At 53.0% G+C, this 16,267-nt stretch overlaps 1 long non-coding RNA gene across 3 annotated transcripts; it reads left to right on the forward strand.

Annotated features, from left to right (window-relative positions):
- Positions 1–1,606: 1,606 nt before the first annotated feature.
- On the forward strand, positions 1,607–14,494 carry LOC136112549 (uncharacterized). Of its 3 annotated transcripts, XR_011735791.1 has the most exons (5): positions 6,599–8,080; positions 10,067–10,264; positions 10,390–10,596; positions 11,715–12,656; positions 12,847–14,494. It is a non-coding gene; the product is annotated as an uncharacterized lncRNA (long non-coding RNA). The 3 variants fall into 3 exon arrangements; XR_011735792.1 differs by lacking the exon at positions 6,599–8,080 and adding an exon at positions 1,607–2,864 and having other exon boundaries at positions 11,715–14,494; XR_011735790.1 differs by having other exon boundaries at positions 6,601–8,080; positions 11,715–14,494.
- The last annotated feature ends 1,773 nt before the right edge of the window (positions 14,495–16,267 follow it).

Below are 16,267 nucleotides of genomic sequence, written 5' to 3' on the forward strand. Positions count from 1 at the left end.
TGGACTTTGCAAGCTTCCAAACCGAACTGTACTACGGTGATCACTTAGCAGGGAAAGCAAATGGGTATTTACAGCCACCCAAATACAAGACAGGATCATCCCTTCCTTCCGCAGATTGGAATCAGGAACCTTTTCCCAGATTGCTGATTTATTCGTTAGAAGGTTTTTTCCCCTCATGAAGAGTGATGAAAGCAAAAGTTCTGATGGGGACTTCAGGGTTTTGAGGAGAAAACCCTTGCAGTGCCCACGTTACTGCTGGCAAAACACAGTGCTCACGGCACCTGGCCCTGCATTACATTCTCCTTCTAAAGAACCATCACATCATTCACACTAAGGGTTAAAACCAAAGCACTCCTAAAAGCAGAACTTGCCAGATGCTGCGTGTTTTTTACTTTGTTCTGTGGGAAGTTAAAATCGAGTTGTTGGTTTTTTGGTTTTGTTTTTTTTTCCCCTTTTTTCGCACAAGCAATTTCAAAATTGCCGAATCCCTGCAGGAGCGGCGGCTGCGCGGGAGCGCCTGGGACCGCTGCCGATGGAAGCAGTGACACTCAGACCAGTACAACACCAGTAAACCTGCCCGTTCGTTCAGTTTTTCTCTGCTGCATCCCCAGCCTCTTGGGAACAGAGCAACCACAGCTCCGGGAGCTTCTGGAGCCAAAGAGCGAGATAACCCCTTCCCTCCCTGGGCCGAGCCACCGACCGCAGTGAGACTGCTGACCAAGGTGAAGTGCTGGCCCCAGCGCAGCGCACGGGCACGCGGGGTCGCGCACACGGAGCATTTGCTTTCAGGTCTTGCTGAGACGCGCGGTCAATGCCGTCCGACAATAGCAGCAACGAGCTCACTGCTAAGCCGGGTTCATTGGCTTCCGAACACCTCTGAGGTATCGACAGAAACGTCAATACTCTATTTTTAGTTATCCTTTCAGGTGCACGTCGAGAGTGATGCTGGGAGAGCAGGTTTAGAAAGAGGAGCTACCCAGAGCCTGAAAACTACTCTGCCAGTTCAGATAGCGGAAAGTGCTTGAAAGTTTCTGAGGAAGAGAAACCATTTATTTTCCAGTCGCAACACCAGCATGAGAGACCCAGCAGTAAGTGGTTCCAAAATACAAAGGGCTTGTTTTGCTCAGGCCTTTTCAAAAGAGTACTTAGGGCAGGAGCCGGTGGGTGGCTGAAAGCTTATCGAATAACTGCAATGGAAGGCATACCTGACAACATTCGCAGCACAGAGCCGCTATCCTGGCCACAGCCAACCCCGTCCACTTCTCCTCCTGTCCCCAAAAGTCCTCGGCTTTCTCGCCCTCGCAGAGCCACCCAAGACACAACTCTGAGGAGTCTTATTAATACTTTGAATTTCGCACGCCAACCCCCCTGGACACTCCCAGGCTTTTATTTCCCCCTCTGCACTCCCAGAGGCAAAAAGCAAACGGGCTGAGCCACCAACACCGCCTGTCTGAAGTGCTCTGAGCAAGAGAACACAGGTTACCCCCTCAAAGCCCAAACCCGGGCCCCGCAGCCCCGTCCAGCCCGCAGCGGCCCAGCCATCGCTGCCCCGGCCCCGCGGTCTCGCTGTCCCCTCGCTCGCTGCCGCGGTCCCTGCCAGAGCGACGGTGACAACGCCGTCACTGTCAGCTGCACCAATGCAACTCCTCGGGTTTTCTCCAGCACAAAGAGAAAAATAAAGTTTATGTGTGAAACGGCCCCAACAAAATTTAATATAGGAGGGATATAAATGAGGCACAGAGGAAACAAACCCCAACTATGGGGGTTTTATTGCTATTTTATCTTCCAGAGTGAAGCACAAGGACGGCTCAGCCAGCAGTGCCAGCGGGCAGGAGGAACTGGGATTGGGTACATTGCTCAGGACGTTTCAAGACCAGATCCCAGTTTCATGCCAGAAACAGAGAACTCGTGGGTTTTTAAGAGCAGAACTGGTCAATCACATTACAAACTCCTACATTTAATTGTGCACACTTACTAACAGACACAGGCAGGCTGCCAGGACTTCTGTCTTTGCAGAAAAGTCTCTGGGCGGTACCTGTGTATTTTCCACCCATCATTTGCCACACACTCACAACGTTGTTTTGTCTCGCGTAATTTTTAGGGAGCTAATGGACAGATGGAGGCAGGATGATAACGTCAGCTTTTGCTACCGGACAATGAAATACTTTTCTCTCGAGTGCAATCGCAGCATGAGCGGTAGAAGGAGAATGGATCTGAACCTACTGCTTCCATATGCTCCATCGAGTGACCAGCTGGCCTGCGGCAGGAGGTCACCCCTGGCTGTGCTCTGGAAGCATCGATGCTTCTGTCATTTGCTTTTGTGCTGGCTGTAGCTGCAGAGCTGTTAGAACCACGGAACGGTTTGGGTTGGAAGGGATCCTCAACGCCCGTGCCGTCCAGCCCCCTGCAATGAGCAGGGGCCTCTTCAGCAGCAGGAACAACAACGCACTTGTTCTGGAAACATAACAAAGCGTAACAACGACGTTCTGGAATAAAAGGACGGAACAAAAGGATGGGAAGGCTTGAACCCACGGTTGCTGCTCGCTCAGCTGGCGCTGCGGTGGGACCGGGAGCCCGTGCAGAGCTCGTCACACCAGCCTCACGCCCCAGGAGACGGGTCTTTACAATCTGGTTGGACCTAATGGAGTCACTCTTTCAATAACAAACTCGCTCTTCACTGACACGCGATACAGCAGCCTTGGATCGGCAAAGCACCTCCCGGAAAAGGCAGGAGTTGGGGCTGGTTGGTGCTGCTCGGTGCTGTTCCGCACCAGAACGCTGCGGTTCGGTTGGCACCAGAGCGGCGACGCCACCACGCGCACGGCCCGGGAGCCTCGCGCTGGAATGGAGCAGCATCTATTTCTGTAAGTGCCTCTATGGAACGCGGGGTGTTTTTGTAAGAGCACAGATGTTTCTTTGTATTTTGCTCAAGTATTTTCTTCTCCTGAAAGGCACTCACTCTGGGCCGGTTAACAAGACAGATTAATTCACGCGGATCCCGTGGCAGAGCAAGGCTGTCGGTGGTGGGGAGAGAGCTTTGATTGTATTATTCCCTATTGTCAACACATGCACTTTATAATAGATTTATGGCTAATAAAATCTTTTAGTAGTAGAGGGTCCTTGAGTTTCCATTTTGAACCTTTGGCCCTTGCTCAAATCACCCGCAGATGCAAGCATTAATAAAACCAAACAGCACATGGATACTAAAGAGGCATATGGCTGGGTACTCAATAAAGGCAGTAAAACACAGGAGAGGGATCTTTACAATCTGGTTTGACCTAATGGAATCATTCTTTCAATAATAAAATCACTCTTTACTGACACACGATACAGCAGCCTCGGATCGGCAAAGCAATTCCCGGAAAATTCAGGAGCTGAGGTTGGTGCTCAGTGACACGTTTCAGCTGAACATCTGAGGTGAATTCACAAACATGGACCGATGAGGAGAAAACTGAACCGAGGCGAAGGAAGCAAACAGGTGTAAAACAAGGAGCAGTTTTGCACAAAGCTCCCATTCTGGAATGGCCTCTTTCCAGCCCGCGGCTCTGCCCGAGATGCACTGGGGATCTCTCAAATCTGCCCTAAAATTCCAGCCACAGAGGCTTCAAACCATAGACCCCGGGTACCATCCAACCTCCTGCTGGGCTCTCCGCCGACCTGTCCGCATTCACACCCAGACTGGCGAAGCGCAGCCCTGCACGGAGCAGCACAGAGCCCCGTCAGCTCGCAGAGCACGCTCGCCTTCTGCACAGGGGCTGCTGAAATCACCACCCTGGGCACGCGCCTGGGGCTCGTTCAGCAAACACACAGCACCGCCTCCAGATGTGAGCGGATGTCGGCGTGAGCTTTGCTGTGTTACTCACTTTGGGTTTGATGCTGCTCTCAGCAGCACCGACGTGGAGACCTACGGGACAGGCACCGCACAGCACAGTGCCAGGAGCAAACAGCTCCCAAAACGCAGCTTGCTCTTTGTGCCTTTATGGGCAGGAGCGGAGCTCCCGCCCTGACTGGCGGAGCGAGCCGGAGCACGTGCGGTGGTTCCAGAGCAGGGGCTGCCGTGCACATCCACTGTACTGCTAGAGAGCTGGGCTGCTAATTAAATCCTTTCTCCTGATTATTTATAGCCCTCTATTTACTGGCTCATTGATTTTAGAGGCCATGTTAGTTTTCTTTTTTACACGTCTCTCTGAATGCCTAGATTATAACTTATTACACAGAGAACAAGCGAATTGGTGTCAGAGTGATCTATTACACAGATGCTTTGGGAGCAAAGGGCCTCTGTCTTTGGTATACGGAGAAGACAAGGAAAGATGCTGAGCCCAGTTCATTTGGTGCAATACAAGATTGTCACCCCTGTCGGGGGCTGTTTCGGGAACTCTGGGACATCGGCTCCATGCAACTTCTTCTGGTGCCACCTGAGGGTCAGAGGAGACGACTGGGGATGTGGAAACAGAAGCTGTCTGTGCAAACACAAGATGGTAAAGAGAAAAAGGTGTAAGGTCTTTATGACTCCAGACACAGACAAAACCCCTGAGCCACTGTGAGGCTGTGGAGCTGACGCTTTCTACTGCTGTTCTGGGCAATTCTTCAAGTGGTGAGTTGCCCACTGCTATGTCAACCTGCACCTGACCTTTAAATTCACCGTATTCGCAAGAAAAGAAAACAGGTTCTTTCCCTCTGTTCCCCAATTGTTTTGTGCTCAAAGGAAATCAACCTTTGTTTCAATAATCATAAACACCAAAGGTTCCCCAGAGGGCCGTTTGAGACTCCAAGCTAGTTAAAAAGCACATTTGCATGAATTAAAGAGCAACAACAAGTCACCAGTGATCTAAGTTTCTTTCTAGTGCTTAACCAGTGGCTGTAGGCGGGGAAAAGCAAGACGGATCGGCAGGAGGCAAGGACGAGAACTGGGATGTTTGTTCTGCTTTACAGTGCGTTTCCCGAGCGGCGGCCAGGAACAACACCTGTCCCTCAACGGGCACGTGGGCACTGTGCCTGTAACAAGGCATCAGGACAACAAGCCTCTCTACAACGGCTCAGACTTCTGTCTCGCACAAGACAGCGCTGGGATTAAGTGGGGAATGAAGGGGGTTTTCACGCTGGTTACTCAGAGCTGCTGCAGCACGAGCAGGGACGGCGGAGCGGCCGCGGTGCCACCGTCCCTTGCGTGGCACAGGAGCCCTGGTCCTGCCACCGCAGACCCGGTGGAGCTCCCAGGCTGCTGGAGCCTCCCTGAGTTACCTGGCAGGAATGAAACCACAAGGTGTGCACATCCACGGCTTTTCAATAACCCGACATACACTGTAACACACAGAGAATACCGTTTGCTCGCTGCTGCATTTTACTAGTGCTTCTTTTGTTCACACCAGACCTTATTTATGGATGTCTGACCTCAAAAAGTGTGTACATAGAACCGTTTTCGTTGGAAAAGAGATTAAAGACCATTAAGTCCAGTCATTAACCAAGGCTGCCAAGTCCACCTCTACCCATGTCCTGAGAATCTCATGTCCGTCTGTCCAGCCCTCCAGGGATGGTGACTCCAGCACTGCCCTGGGCAGCCTGTTCAATGCTCCACAGCCCTTTGGGGGAGAAATTGTCCCTAAATCCAACCTCAACCTCCCCTGGCGCAACACGTGTGGCCCGTCCGCACACGTCTGTAAAGACCCTTTTTAATGAGAAAAGCTCTCATTAAATGCATTCGTATAGCTGCGATATGCAAAACATGACAGGAAGATTGGAAAAGGTGATGCGCAGTTTAAGATCAGATACCAAACCCGAGGTGCCGCGTGGCTCAGATCTTCCCTGGGTTTAAAGCGTCGTGCGGGAACCAAACTTCACAAAAACTTCTGTTCGAGTCTGTGAAGCCCGTGTGGGTTTGATCAATTATTCAACCGCAGCCTAAAGTCCCTGTTAATCGACATGAGACACAGAAGCGAGCTCCGGCAGAGCGGGCTGGGCCAGCAGCGCAGCGTGAGGCGCGTCACCGCCGCTCCCAACGGCCGGGAACACGGGCTGTGTGGGGCTGGGCTGGACGGGATGGGGCTGTCGGCCCCGGACCCCGAGCTGCAGCTGCACACCCCGCAGGGTGAAGGGTGAGCTCTGAACAGCCTGACCCCACTCACGAACCAGAATTCCATGTACAGGACCAGCACTGCAGCGAGGAGGCTGGGGCACGGGGCCAAGTACGTAAGGCATAGTCACTAATTAAACCAGGGAGTACTGCAGAAGAATGATTTCTCTTTGAGGCAAGCTTCTAAACACCTGGGATGACAAGCTCTTTTTACATAAAATAAAAGAAAATAACCATGCTGACAGTTCTTATCTTTCCAAAGTCTTGTCTGATCCCTCTACAAGATACAGGAAAGCAGAAAGGCCCAGCATTGCAGGCATCTGATCAATACACCTAAGCCCCACGTTCACTTTGATCTCACACCAGGCCCTGGTTACTTTTTGAAATGTAAATAGTGCTCCTGAACACTTAATCTGCCCCTAAAGCCTGACGAGGGAGAGCTGGGGCTGCTGGAGGGCAGAGGGCAGCCCGGCCCGGCCCGCCCTGGGGCAGCAGGGTCTGCTCGCTCAGTCACCCGGCCCCCCAGCTCTGCCCAGGTGAAGCACAGCGTGTGTTCCCTGCCTCCGGTGGCCAAGGCTGCTTCACTGGCAGCGTGGGGTTTGTCTGGACCACAAGGCACAGGGCAAGACGCACATCAGAAGGAAGAACCATACCTGTGAACAGCTGGTTTTCATCTGGCGACAATTTACCCCAGTTTACACCTGACTTGTCATCCAGGATGCTTGGGAGGTTGATCAAGAGGAACACACAACAGGTAGAAACTGATCTCATGCTGGGCCAGCAACCTCAGAAGAAATAAACCTTCATTATGGCTAAAAAGACCTACTGTTCATCATTACGGAGAGTCCCTAAATCAGCTCTCATTCGACAGTAGGCAGCGAGCACGCTGAAGGGAGAACGGAGCCTGTTTCAGAACATCAGGTTCCCTCGCCCACCCGTTCCCATGGACAGAGGCCCCAGCTCTTTATCTCCAGAGTTCCCGACCGGAACAGGGACGAACCCTTCAGAAAACGGGCGGCTCCCAGAGATCTGGCAAGAAGTGCCGCTATTGAAGGAGCTGCTTTAATGGGACAGACAAGTGATAATCGGCATTGCCGATGTCCCCCGGAGTCCGGGTTACAGAGACTAACAACACGGCCCCTGAAAACTGCTGTGAGATTCCCTTACCGAGAAACTCTGAAACTTCATCTGTTCGTGTCAGGCAAAGGCAGCAAGAATGATAAATGGAGATCAGATAAAGGGAGGAAGAAACCTCACCAAAAGCTGTAACGGTTCCTGGTGACATTTGAAGCTAATTTTTCTGTTGGATCTATGGACCTTTTATGAGCATTCAGCTATGTCTGGACTACATTCTCCAAACTGAGAGGCTTTGTTTGTTTTCTGTACTGGAAACTAAGGACATGTCAGCTCTGGATTAAACCATCGCTCTTCACTTAAAGGACTGAAGTCTGTTATCAAGCACAATCAAAGGGCAAGGCGCAGGGCGCCCTGACCTCCGGATCCAGAGATCTCCAAAACCACCGGCATTTCACGCTGTCTGCATTGTTTATCCCATCAGGAAGGAACGGAGGCTTAGCAACAATATCTATGTATCAGTCCACCTGTCAGACAGACAAAGCAGCTGTATTAATCACCGTCATCCAGACCCTTATCTGAGGCACAATCCTGGCAGGGCAGTGCTCCTGGCTGGCCTGCTCTAAGAAAGCAGAAGGAAATGAACATTTCATAGGTGGGAGGCTTGGGCCACCTCCGGGATTAGAGATAACAACGGACAGTCCAGGGGACTTGCTCCAAAAAGGAAACAAAGGAAACAATTTAATCACATTGAGGTTTTGGGAAGAAAGCTGCAATGTCCCCGTAATCTCCATCACAACAAAATGCACAGGCTTGTTGTCTTTGTGGTACAATCCACCCATATGCAACGGACACGGCAAGCGGAGGCAGAGCTGAAGAATGGAGTAGCAAGGGGGTTTGGAGGTGCCAGGCCCGTGGAGCTGAGCTGAGCTGGAGGTGACGTGTGAGGACGGGCGGGTGTCCCCTGACCGCGGGGCCGGGAGACGGGCGGGTGTCCCCTGAGCATGGGGACGGGTGACGGGCGGGTGTCCCCTGAGCGCGGGGCCAGGGACACGCGGGTGTCCCCTGAGCGCGGGGCTGGGTGACGCTGGGTGTCCCCTGAGCATGGGGACGGGGACGGGCGGGTGTCCCCTGAGCGCGGGGACGGGGACGGGCGGGTGTTCCCTGAGCACGGGGCCGGGTGACGCCGGGTGTCCCCTGAGCGCGGGGCCGGGTGACGCCGGGTGTCCCCTGAGTGCGGGGCCGGGTGACACCAGGTGTCCCCTGAGCGCGGGGCCGCTGCACGCGTGTGGACGTGGCTGACGCACGGTGACGCTCTTCCACGTTTTTACATCACCGGGGCAGGAGGTGCTACAGCTCTCTTCTGTTCAGACACTTTGTGTACATGACGAATGTTCTTCAATAGCGGCAATATTCAGTATTTAATGTGAAATCGCTTGCTTCTAATGCTTTGCACTTGCAAGGTTATGAAGCTCGATTCATGCCTGACTGCAGAATTGACAAATCCCCACCAGCACTCAGACCAGGCAGCTGCACAGCAAAGATATACAGTCTTTTCCACCTCATCCCACCTTTTATACCTTTCCACCAAGATCTTTCCTCTAAACAGCTCCCAAAACATCTGGGGTTGTATCAATAACAGGGCCCCTCATGGGGGGACAACAAATCTCTGCTTCTGACTTCCCATCCTCACCACAACCACGTTCTGTGCTTTCCCCACCAAGACCTCGGAGGATCCAGCACAGGGAAAGGGCCGCGGAGGGAACATCAAAATACAGCCCACGTCTGGGCGCTCAGGAGGACAGGACCGCGAGGGCTGCGGGTCCACGCCCCGGGCAGCGTCCCCAGAGCTCTGTAATCACAACCCACCCGCTGGAACACGGCTCGGATCCTGGAACGAGAACAAATACCATTTCTGGGAGGGATGGTTGCTTAAAATCCAGGGACTAGCATCACGAGCACGGCAATCCACTCCCGCTACTGCCACTTATTTTGTGCTCCTGGTGGTTGCCTAGGGGGAAAAATAGGCAGAGATTTGAAAGACAGTGCTAATTTAATTTGCCAGTATGAATAAAGATAAGACTGTAAAGCATGTTAATGAAGCTCCAGTATCACATAATTCACAGGCAAGGGAAACACTGCCTTCCTCAGATCATGATTGCCTTTTCCACATTCAAAACTGATTAAAACAGGATGAGGGCACTTCATTACATGCCCTCCCATGAAAGGCAATGTTCTTCCAGGGACACGGGGCACGTCCAGAACAAGCTGTAGGAGGAAAGATAGACGCCTGTTGCCACGGTCGGTTAAACGTGCAGATTCAGGAGCATTCACCACAGGCACACGTTACCTGTTCACAACTGTTTGTCTTGGTTTTACGCCTCTCTGGGATTCTTTCTCTCTCCCTGACTCCTTCGTTTGTCAATTGACAAAAGAAAATAGCCCAAATTTTGTTAAGAAAGAAAAGTGCTCCACAGCCCAGGGAGTGAACACTCCCGTGAGTACTGCGGAGCGCGGGCCAAGGTTGGCCGCCCCTGCACCCTGGGACGAGAACCGGCGCTGCACCTCCTCCTTCCAAGCTCTTCCCCCGGGCCATGGCCGTGGGCTCAGGTACTCGGTCCAGCTCTTGTTTCAAGAGCTTTTGGAATTCTCATCTCCAAGGATTTCTTTACTCCCTCCCGTTTTGCTGCACAGCGGAGTGTCCTGCGCCTTCCTCCATCCAGCAAAGGGCTGTGAATCCAGCAAATCCATCAACTCCCACCAAGTTATAGCTCTTAAAAAAGTATTCATTTGCAGTTTGATGTATATCTAAACCTAGGTGACTTTATGGAGCCATTACCGTGCAGGTTTGAATTGTAACACTATATATCTGTCTGCAATTACTTGGTCTTAACTGGTGCTCACACCTTCTGTTTTCTACAGAAACGGATCAAGCAGCAACGCCACCTTTGCTTTGCCGTGAGTCTCCAGGACGAACCCGCGCGGGCCTCGTGACCCGCGACTCGAAGCGGCTGTGACACCGAGCACAGCGGCGCAGCCATGAGCTGGCTCCCCGGCCTGGCAGCTCGGAGCTTCACACAGATCGCTTCCGAGTAGGCGCAGGCCCATCACCAGGCCCAGGTAATGACTTACACTTGCTGTTCTCCAGGATAAAACACCAGCTCCAGAGCAGACAGAATCATCAGTTCGGTAAAAATTTGGCTGAACTTTTGTTTGTGTTCTTCTCCTCCCCCATGCTCTTCCAGAAGAGTTTCTGGTGTTACTGAGGATGGCTCTGCCCTCAGTACGAGACACTAACGCGCTGCTCCAGCGCCAGCAGCGCACTGAGCTGCTGGGGAAACCGAGGCAGCCGCCGCGAGCACGGCAGCCACGCGGAGTATCCTGCATTTCCGTGTGTGCCCACGCCAAGAGCCTGTGAGGAGCGTTTCACCCAGCCCTCTGCAAACGTGCAGGTAATTACAGAGCCCCAGCACTGCTGGTTCCAGGCCAGATATTTGATAAAATCAAAACGACATCTGTCACTACCCTGGCAGAGCTCTCAGCTCCAGGCAGAGCACACATCTGCAACTTAGACTCTTGCTTTTCCTTTCTACTTTTAAAGGTAAAAACTTGGGCTCTTTCTCCATTGATCTTTGCACACCCAGAACTTGTTCCCAACACGGGTTTGCAGGCACCTGCCCAGGGTCCCTCTCCATTTACTGCTGGGAGGGGAACACAAGGCCACGTTGTCCTGGCCCGATTTCGCAGCCCACGCAGCAGTGACACCTGCACCCCCCTCCCGCAGGTCAGCAGCCGCTGTGGCCACGGGGAGCGGGAAAAGGGGCGCTCAAAACACCGAGGTGTCTAGCAGGGCAGGCGATGGTTCTCCCATTGCTGCTGCTCCTTGCAGACATGGAGTTCAACCAGCAGTCAAACCAGAGGGGGAGCAGTTCGGCCTCTGTTTTGCTGCAACTCCAAGCAAACATTTTTCCTGACTTTTTGCCAACGTAAAGAAAAGCTTTAGGCTTGAGAAAACAGATCGCAGCAGCAGTGACTTCAAAGGCACGAGTTTGCTTTTCCCTTTCCTTCCGTTTTGATCATTTAAGTCGGTGACACAGTCTGTTTGTCCAAGTCAAAACTCCCTTTGAACCCCGGCCACAAACACCAACACCGACCGCGGGGAGCGCTCGGAGTCTGCGGAACGAGCCCTCCCGCAGAACGGGGGACGGCGGCGCGGAGCGCGGGCTGGCGCGGGTGCAGCGCCATGATCCGCACCCAGCGGCCGCAGCTCCGCACCCAACGGCCGCAGCTCCGCACCCAGCGGCCGCAGCTCCGCACCCAACGGCCGCAGCTCCGCACCCAGCGGCCGCAGCTCCGCACCCAACGGCCGCAGCTCCGCACCCAACGGCCGCAGCTCCGCACCCAGCGGCCGCAGCTCCGCACCCAGCGGCCGCAGCGGGCCGGGGCTCAAACCCAGACCGCCTGGGGATAAGGAACTCGGTTCGTGCTGCAATGCAAAGAAGCTGAAGCTTCATATTTATAACTCGTGATATGTAGAGGGAGAAAATGTATTTATTACTCTTTTTTCCAGCTGCTCTCTCAGATTGATGCCGGGACTTACTGGAGAAATCGCTCTTCTCAGGCTCAGCCTCCATCAACCGCCCGATCTCAGCCTGTCAGGCCAATGTTTGCTCATTTGCAGAGCAATTCTGCAGTTATTAAGCAGGAGCCTTGCCGTGCTGGAGTCACTGGCAAGTCCAACAGAGACAAAGCCCTGGTGCATGGACACGAACAGGAGCTGCAAGGGAGCCAACGCTGATTCTGCTGCTCCCGCTTTTGTTTTCAATCTGCAAATTCTCTTTCTCTGGGAAAAAATTGCTAAAGCCTGTTTCGTGGAGAAGAATCATAAAAAACACCATCTAGCCATCCATATATCTATGGAGAAACTCAAATATTTTACTATTCTAAAATCAAATCCCTCCTCAGCCGTGGATTTCTCAGTGCAATAGGCCAAGGGCCAAGAGGGGGTGGTGGGGACCGGACTCTCTAGACCCCATTAAATCAAACACACAACCGTAATCAATCAAAACCAGCAGTCAGATCTATGCTGGACTTAGGCAGTCCTGGAAAACCCAGCCTAAGCGCACTGCAAAGCCTTTCAGGTCAGCACACAAAGGGCTCTGAGAGCTGCAGAACTTCGGTTTCACTCGGCTCCGGCGACGCTGGTTTTCCTTGCAGAGATCACTGCACCTATCTCAGGATAAGCACCCACTTCTGAGACACGTATAGGAAAGCTGTCCCATAGCTCAGTCTCGCTGCAGATTTCACAGAATATAAAAGCCTCTTATTCCCTGTATTCATCACCAAGAACAGAAACTTTGAATTCTTTGATTCCAGTAAACTACCATTTATTAGACACACTAAATGAAAGACAGTCAAAAGGAGACAGCGAGAGAAAACTCTGGCTCTGGAAAGCTCGCTTCTACCTTGCTTTTCTCCTTGCCGGCACAAACAGCCCTTCAGCACATCAAAGGTAAGCACTGCTCTGTAATAAGGCACATTGCAGGCAGTGAGATACGGCTGGATGTAAACGCAGCTAAATAGGAAGATGTGTATTTAGAGATAAGTTACATCTCTGCATTCAAATCCCCACTTATCGCCTCTGATAAGTTACTCACGCATTGAAAGTCAGGACATGGCGTGTGTTGCCTCCTCTTCCCCAGGAGATGATTTCACTTCGCGATACCAAGCCCGGATTTCCAGCTCTCCCGAAGCCGCTGGCGGAGCAGCGCGGTGAGATCTGCAGAGCCAGCACGGCCCGCAGGGCGCCGGGTGAAGGGGCAAAATTCACTTACTGGTGGCCGTAAAAACACAGCAGCTGCTGGTTAACACAGCAGAGCTGTACCGCACAGCACAGAGCGCTCCGGAGCTGAAAGGCCTGGTTTTGGTATCGTCCATCCCAGGGCTGGACCTGCTGCGGGGTGGAATCCCACAGGTGAGGTGCTCCCCGAGCAACCAGCGCTGAGACGCGGGAGGAACTGCGAAAAGGCCTGAGGAAGGTGATGCACAAACCACAGCAACATAAAAAGTGCTGGGAGAGATGGGAAAGATGTTCCCTCTGCACCTCCCAGAGCACCGTCTGCACCGCGGGCCACATCCAGCCTCCATTTCCAAGGCAAATGTCAGTCCAGACATCCCTGCACATCAGCCTACATATCCCTGAGTGCTCCCCGTCTGTTCTCACTGCTGTCTGCCATTACACAAGTGTGTCCAGAACCAGCAGAACAAAGCAGCCTCCAAACCCCCCCTTCTCTCCCAACAGAGGCTTCTGACCTGGAGAGTTCTCCAGTAATAAGGCAAGAGCAAAAGCTTCCTGAGCAACTCGTGCTCTGAAGCGGGGCAGCGCGGATCCGCGGCCGAGCTGCGCTGGGCGCTGCCGGGGGCTCGGAGCCAGGGTCTCTGTGCGTCCCCGCACGGCGCCTCTGAACGCCGCGCTTCGCCGCTCGGCGACGGATGCTGCTTTGAAGGCAAAACCGCGTTTAAATCAGAAGCAGCCCCAGCCGCCGCGCTTCCTTTGTCTTTTATGTCTTTTTTAGTTTCATCTGCAGAGAGCAGGAAAGGAAGGGCACCTGGGGCCAGCGAGAGCACCGGGATTTTCCCACTCTTTCTCACAAAAGCCCCACCTGTGCAAAGCGACAACGTTTCAGGTCCAAAGGGGCAAAGGCCCCGGAGGTAACAACAACTGTCACTAAAAACTGAAGCATCACAGAACTGCTCTGTCAAACTGCACCCATCTGCCTGGCTCCAAGGCACCAGGTTTCCTTGGAAACTATGGAAATGCCAACAGGCACCAGGTCTGATATATCGGGCACGTGTTGACCATCCCAGAGCTGTTGGTGGCCAGTTCGATCCACAAGACAACTGCACTGCAACCTCAGGGGCCTCTGGTGATGAGAATCCAGTTTCTTTTCTGCCACTGATTCACTGTCCAACATCCACATCCCCATCCCTATCCTCATCCTCATCCCCATCCTCACCCCCATCCCATCCCCACAGACAGACCAGGGCAGAGCAGATGCCCGAGGCTTTGAAGCCTCATCATCTGCTCATCATCATTCTCCTGCAAAGATAGTGATGATAATAATTCTCATATTATTATTATTATTATTATCACTGCTATTCCACTGACTTAACACTTCTGTCGCTTATATCTATTTAAGTTGCACAAGCGGGAGGCAGAGCTGCAGCCACCCTGCCAGTGCACGTTCCCATCTGCACGAGACAACACCGGATCCTCCTCACCCCCTCACCCGCCATCGGGCGCACACGATGGAACCTCACCTGTACGAGACAACACCGGATCCTCCTCACCCGCCATCGGGCGCACACGATGGAACCTCACCTGTACGAGACAACACCGGATCCTCCTCACCCCCTCACCCGCCATCGGGCGCACACGATGGAACCTCATCTGTACGAGACAACACCGGATCCTCCTCACCCCCTCACCCGCCATCGGGCGCACACGATGGAACCTCATCTGTACGAGACAACACCGGATCCTCCTCACCCCCTCACCCGCCATCGGGCGCACACGATGGAACCTCATCTGTACGAGACAACACCGGATCCTCCTCACCCCCTCACCCACCATCGGGCGCACATGATGGAACCTCATCTGTACGAGACAACACCGGATCCTCCTCACCCCCTCACCCGCCATCGGGCGCACACGATGGAACCTCACCTGTACGAGACAACACCGGATCCTCCTCACCCCCTCACCCACCATCGGGCGCACACGATGGAACCTCATCTGTACGAGACAACACCGGATCCTCCTCACCCCCTCACCCACCACTGCGCGCACACAATGGAACCTCATCTTGGCCGAGGCCTCTGAGCGCAGCAGTAACGTGAATAATAACAATAACTTCTAGGCAGGATTTTAATGGTAAAGCAAGCCTCTCTGCCTCTAAAGAATCCTTTATATGTTCCCTTGCTCTTTATCTTTTGCTTCCTTTAAAGTGTGATTGAATTTAGGACTAATGAAAATGTGAGTCTGAGAGCATTTACTGGAAGGCAGCTGCTCCCGCTGCTCCATCTCCCTGCTCTGCGGCAGGCGAACAAACACATTTCTCCAGAAGCTGCTGTACAGGCAGGGTCTGGGCAGGTTCGGGTCATTCATCTTCATGTGGACAACAAGGTCACGAAGTGGGCACTGCTCGCTTACATCTTTTCTCAAAGCAAATGGCATCTTAATAAAATGGAAGCCTTCCTCTCTGTCTCTTTTTTCAGAGGGAAAAAGGGTTGTTGGAAAATCGAAGCCTGAATGCGTTTTGCTTTTTCTGCACCAGGCAATCAGCATTTAGCTCCTTTTGTCTGTGGATGGAAACCAAGACCAACCAGCACTCAGACCTCTAATTCCGGTTTGGATTGCTGCGCCCTCCAGAGCTGCTCAGACACAGGGAAAATATTGACACGATTTTTCACAATGGAGGAAAAAAACATCCAGCCTAGCAATCTGTCAGAAGTCATTGCGATAAAAGCTCCTCCGTGCCGGTGCCAGCAGGTTACCCTGCGGTGGCTGGTGGATCTGGGAGGTGGACAAAGCCTGGCTCCGTTAGTACGAGGCTGGGAACCGCAGCCTGGCGCAGCAGCAGCGTTTGGCCGCAGCCCTGCTCGCAGGCGAGGAAATGGGAACGCACTCCCCGTCCCCAGCGCGTCCGTCCCCTGGCAGCGCCGGAGGCAGGAACGTTCAGAGGAATCTGTCTGTCCACCTCTCTAATTACATCGATGTCATTAGGCGGCACTAGCGCAGATTGCAGTTTTACGTAACAACAGCGAGGGCTCGAGGGCCTGTGCTTGGGGCTGCTCGGTCTGCAGCAACAGCCGAGCTGCTCTCAGACCAGGGGAAATGCAGATGGACAGAAATGATTGCTGCAGGGAAAGTTCAAAAGTTAACAGGGACCCTGAGCATGCTTGCGAGGCCTTTGTTTTATCCTTCAGGTCTCAGAAAACAGCTCCAAAAGTAGAAAGATTTCTTAAAAAGACTCTCACAAATGCGTGTGGAAAAGCCCAGGAATGCTCTAATGATCCAACGGGGATTTGTTCCCCGTAGTTTATCTCCTACAATCATGAGAA

Source organism: Patagioenas fasciata, chromosome 25, assembly GCF_037038585.1.
Source record: "Patagioenas fasciata isolate bPatFas1 chromosome 25, bPatFas1.hap1, whole genome shotgun sequence".
NCBI classification, from domain to species: domain Eukaryota; kingdom Metazoa; phylum Chordata; class Aves; order Columbiformes; family Columbidae; genus Patagioenas; species Patagioenas fasciata.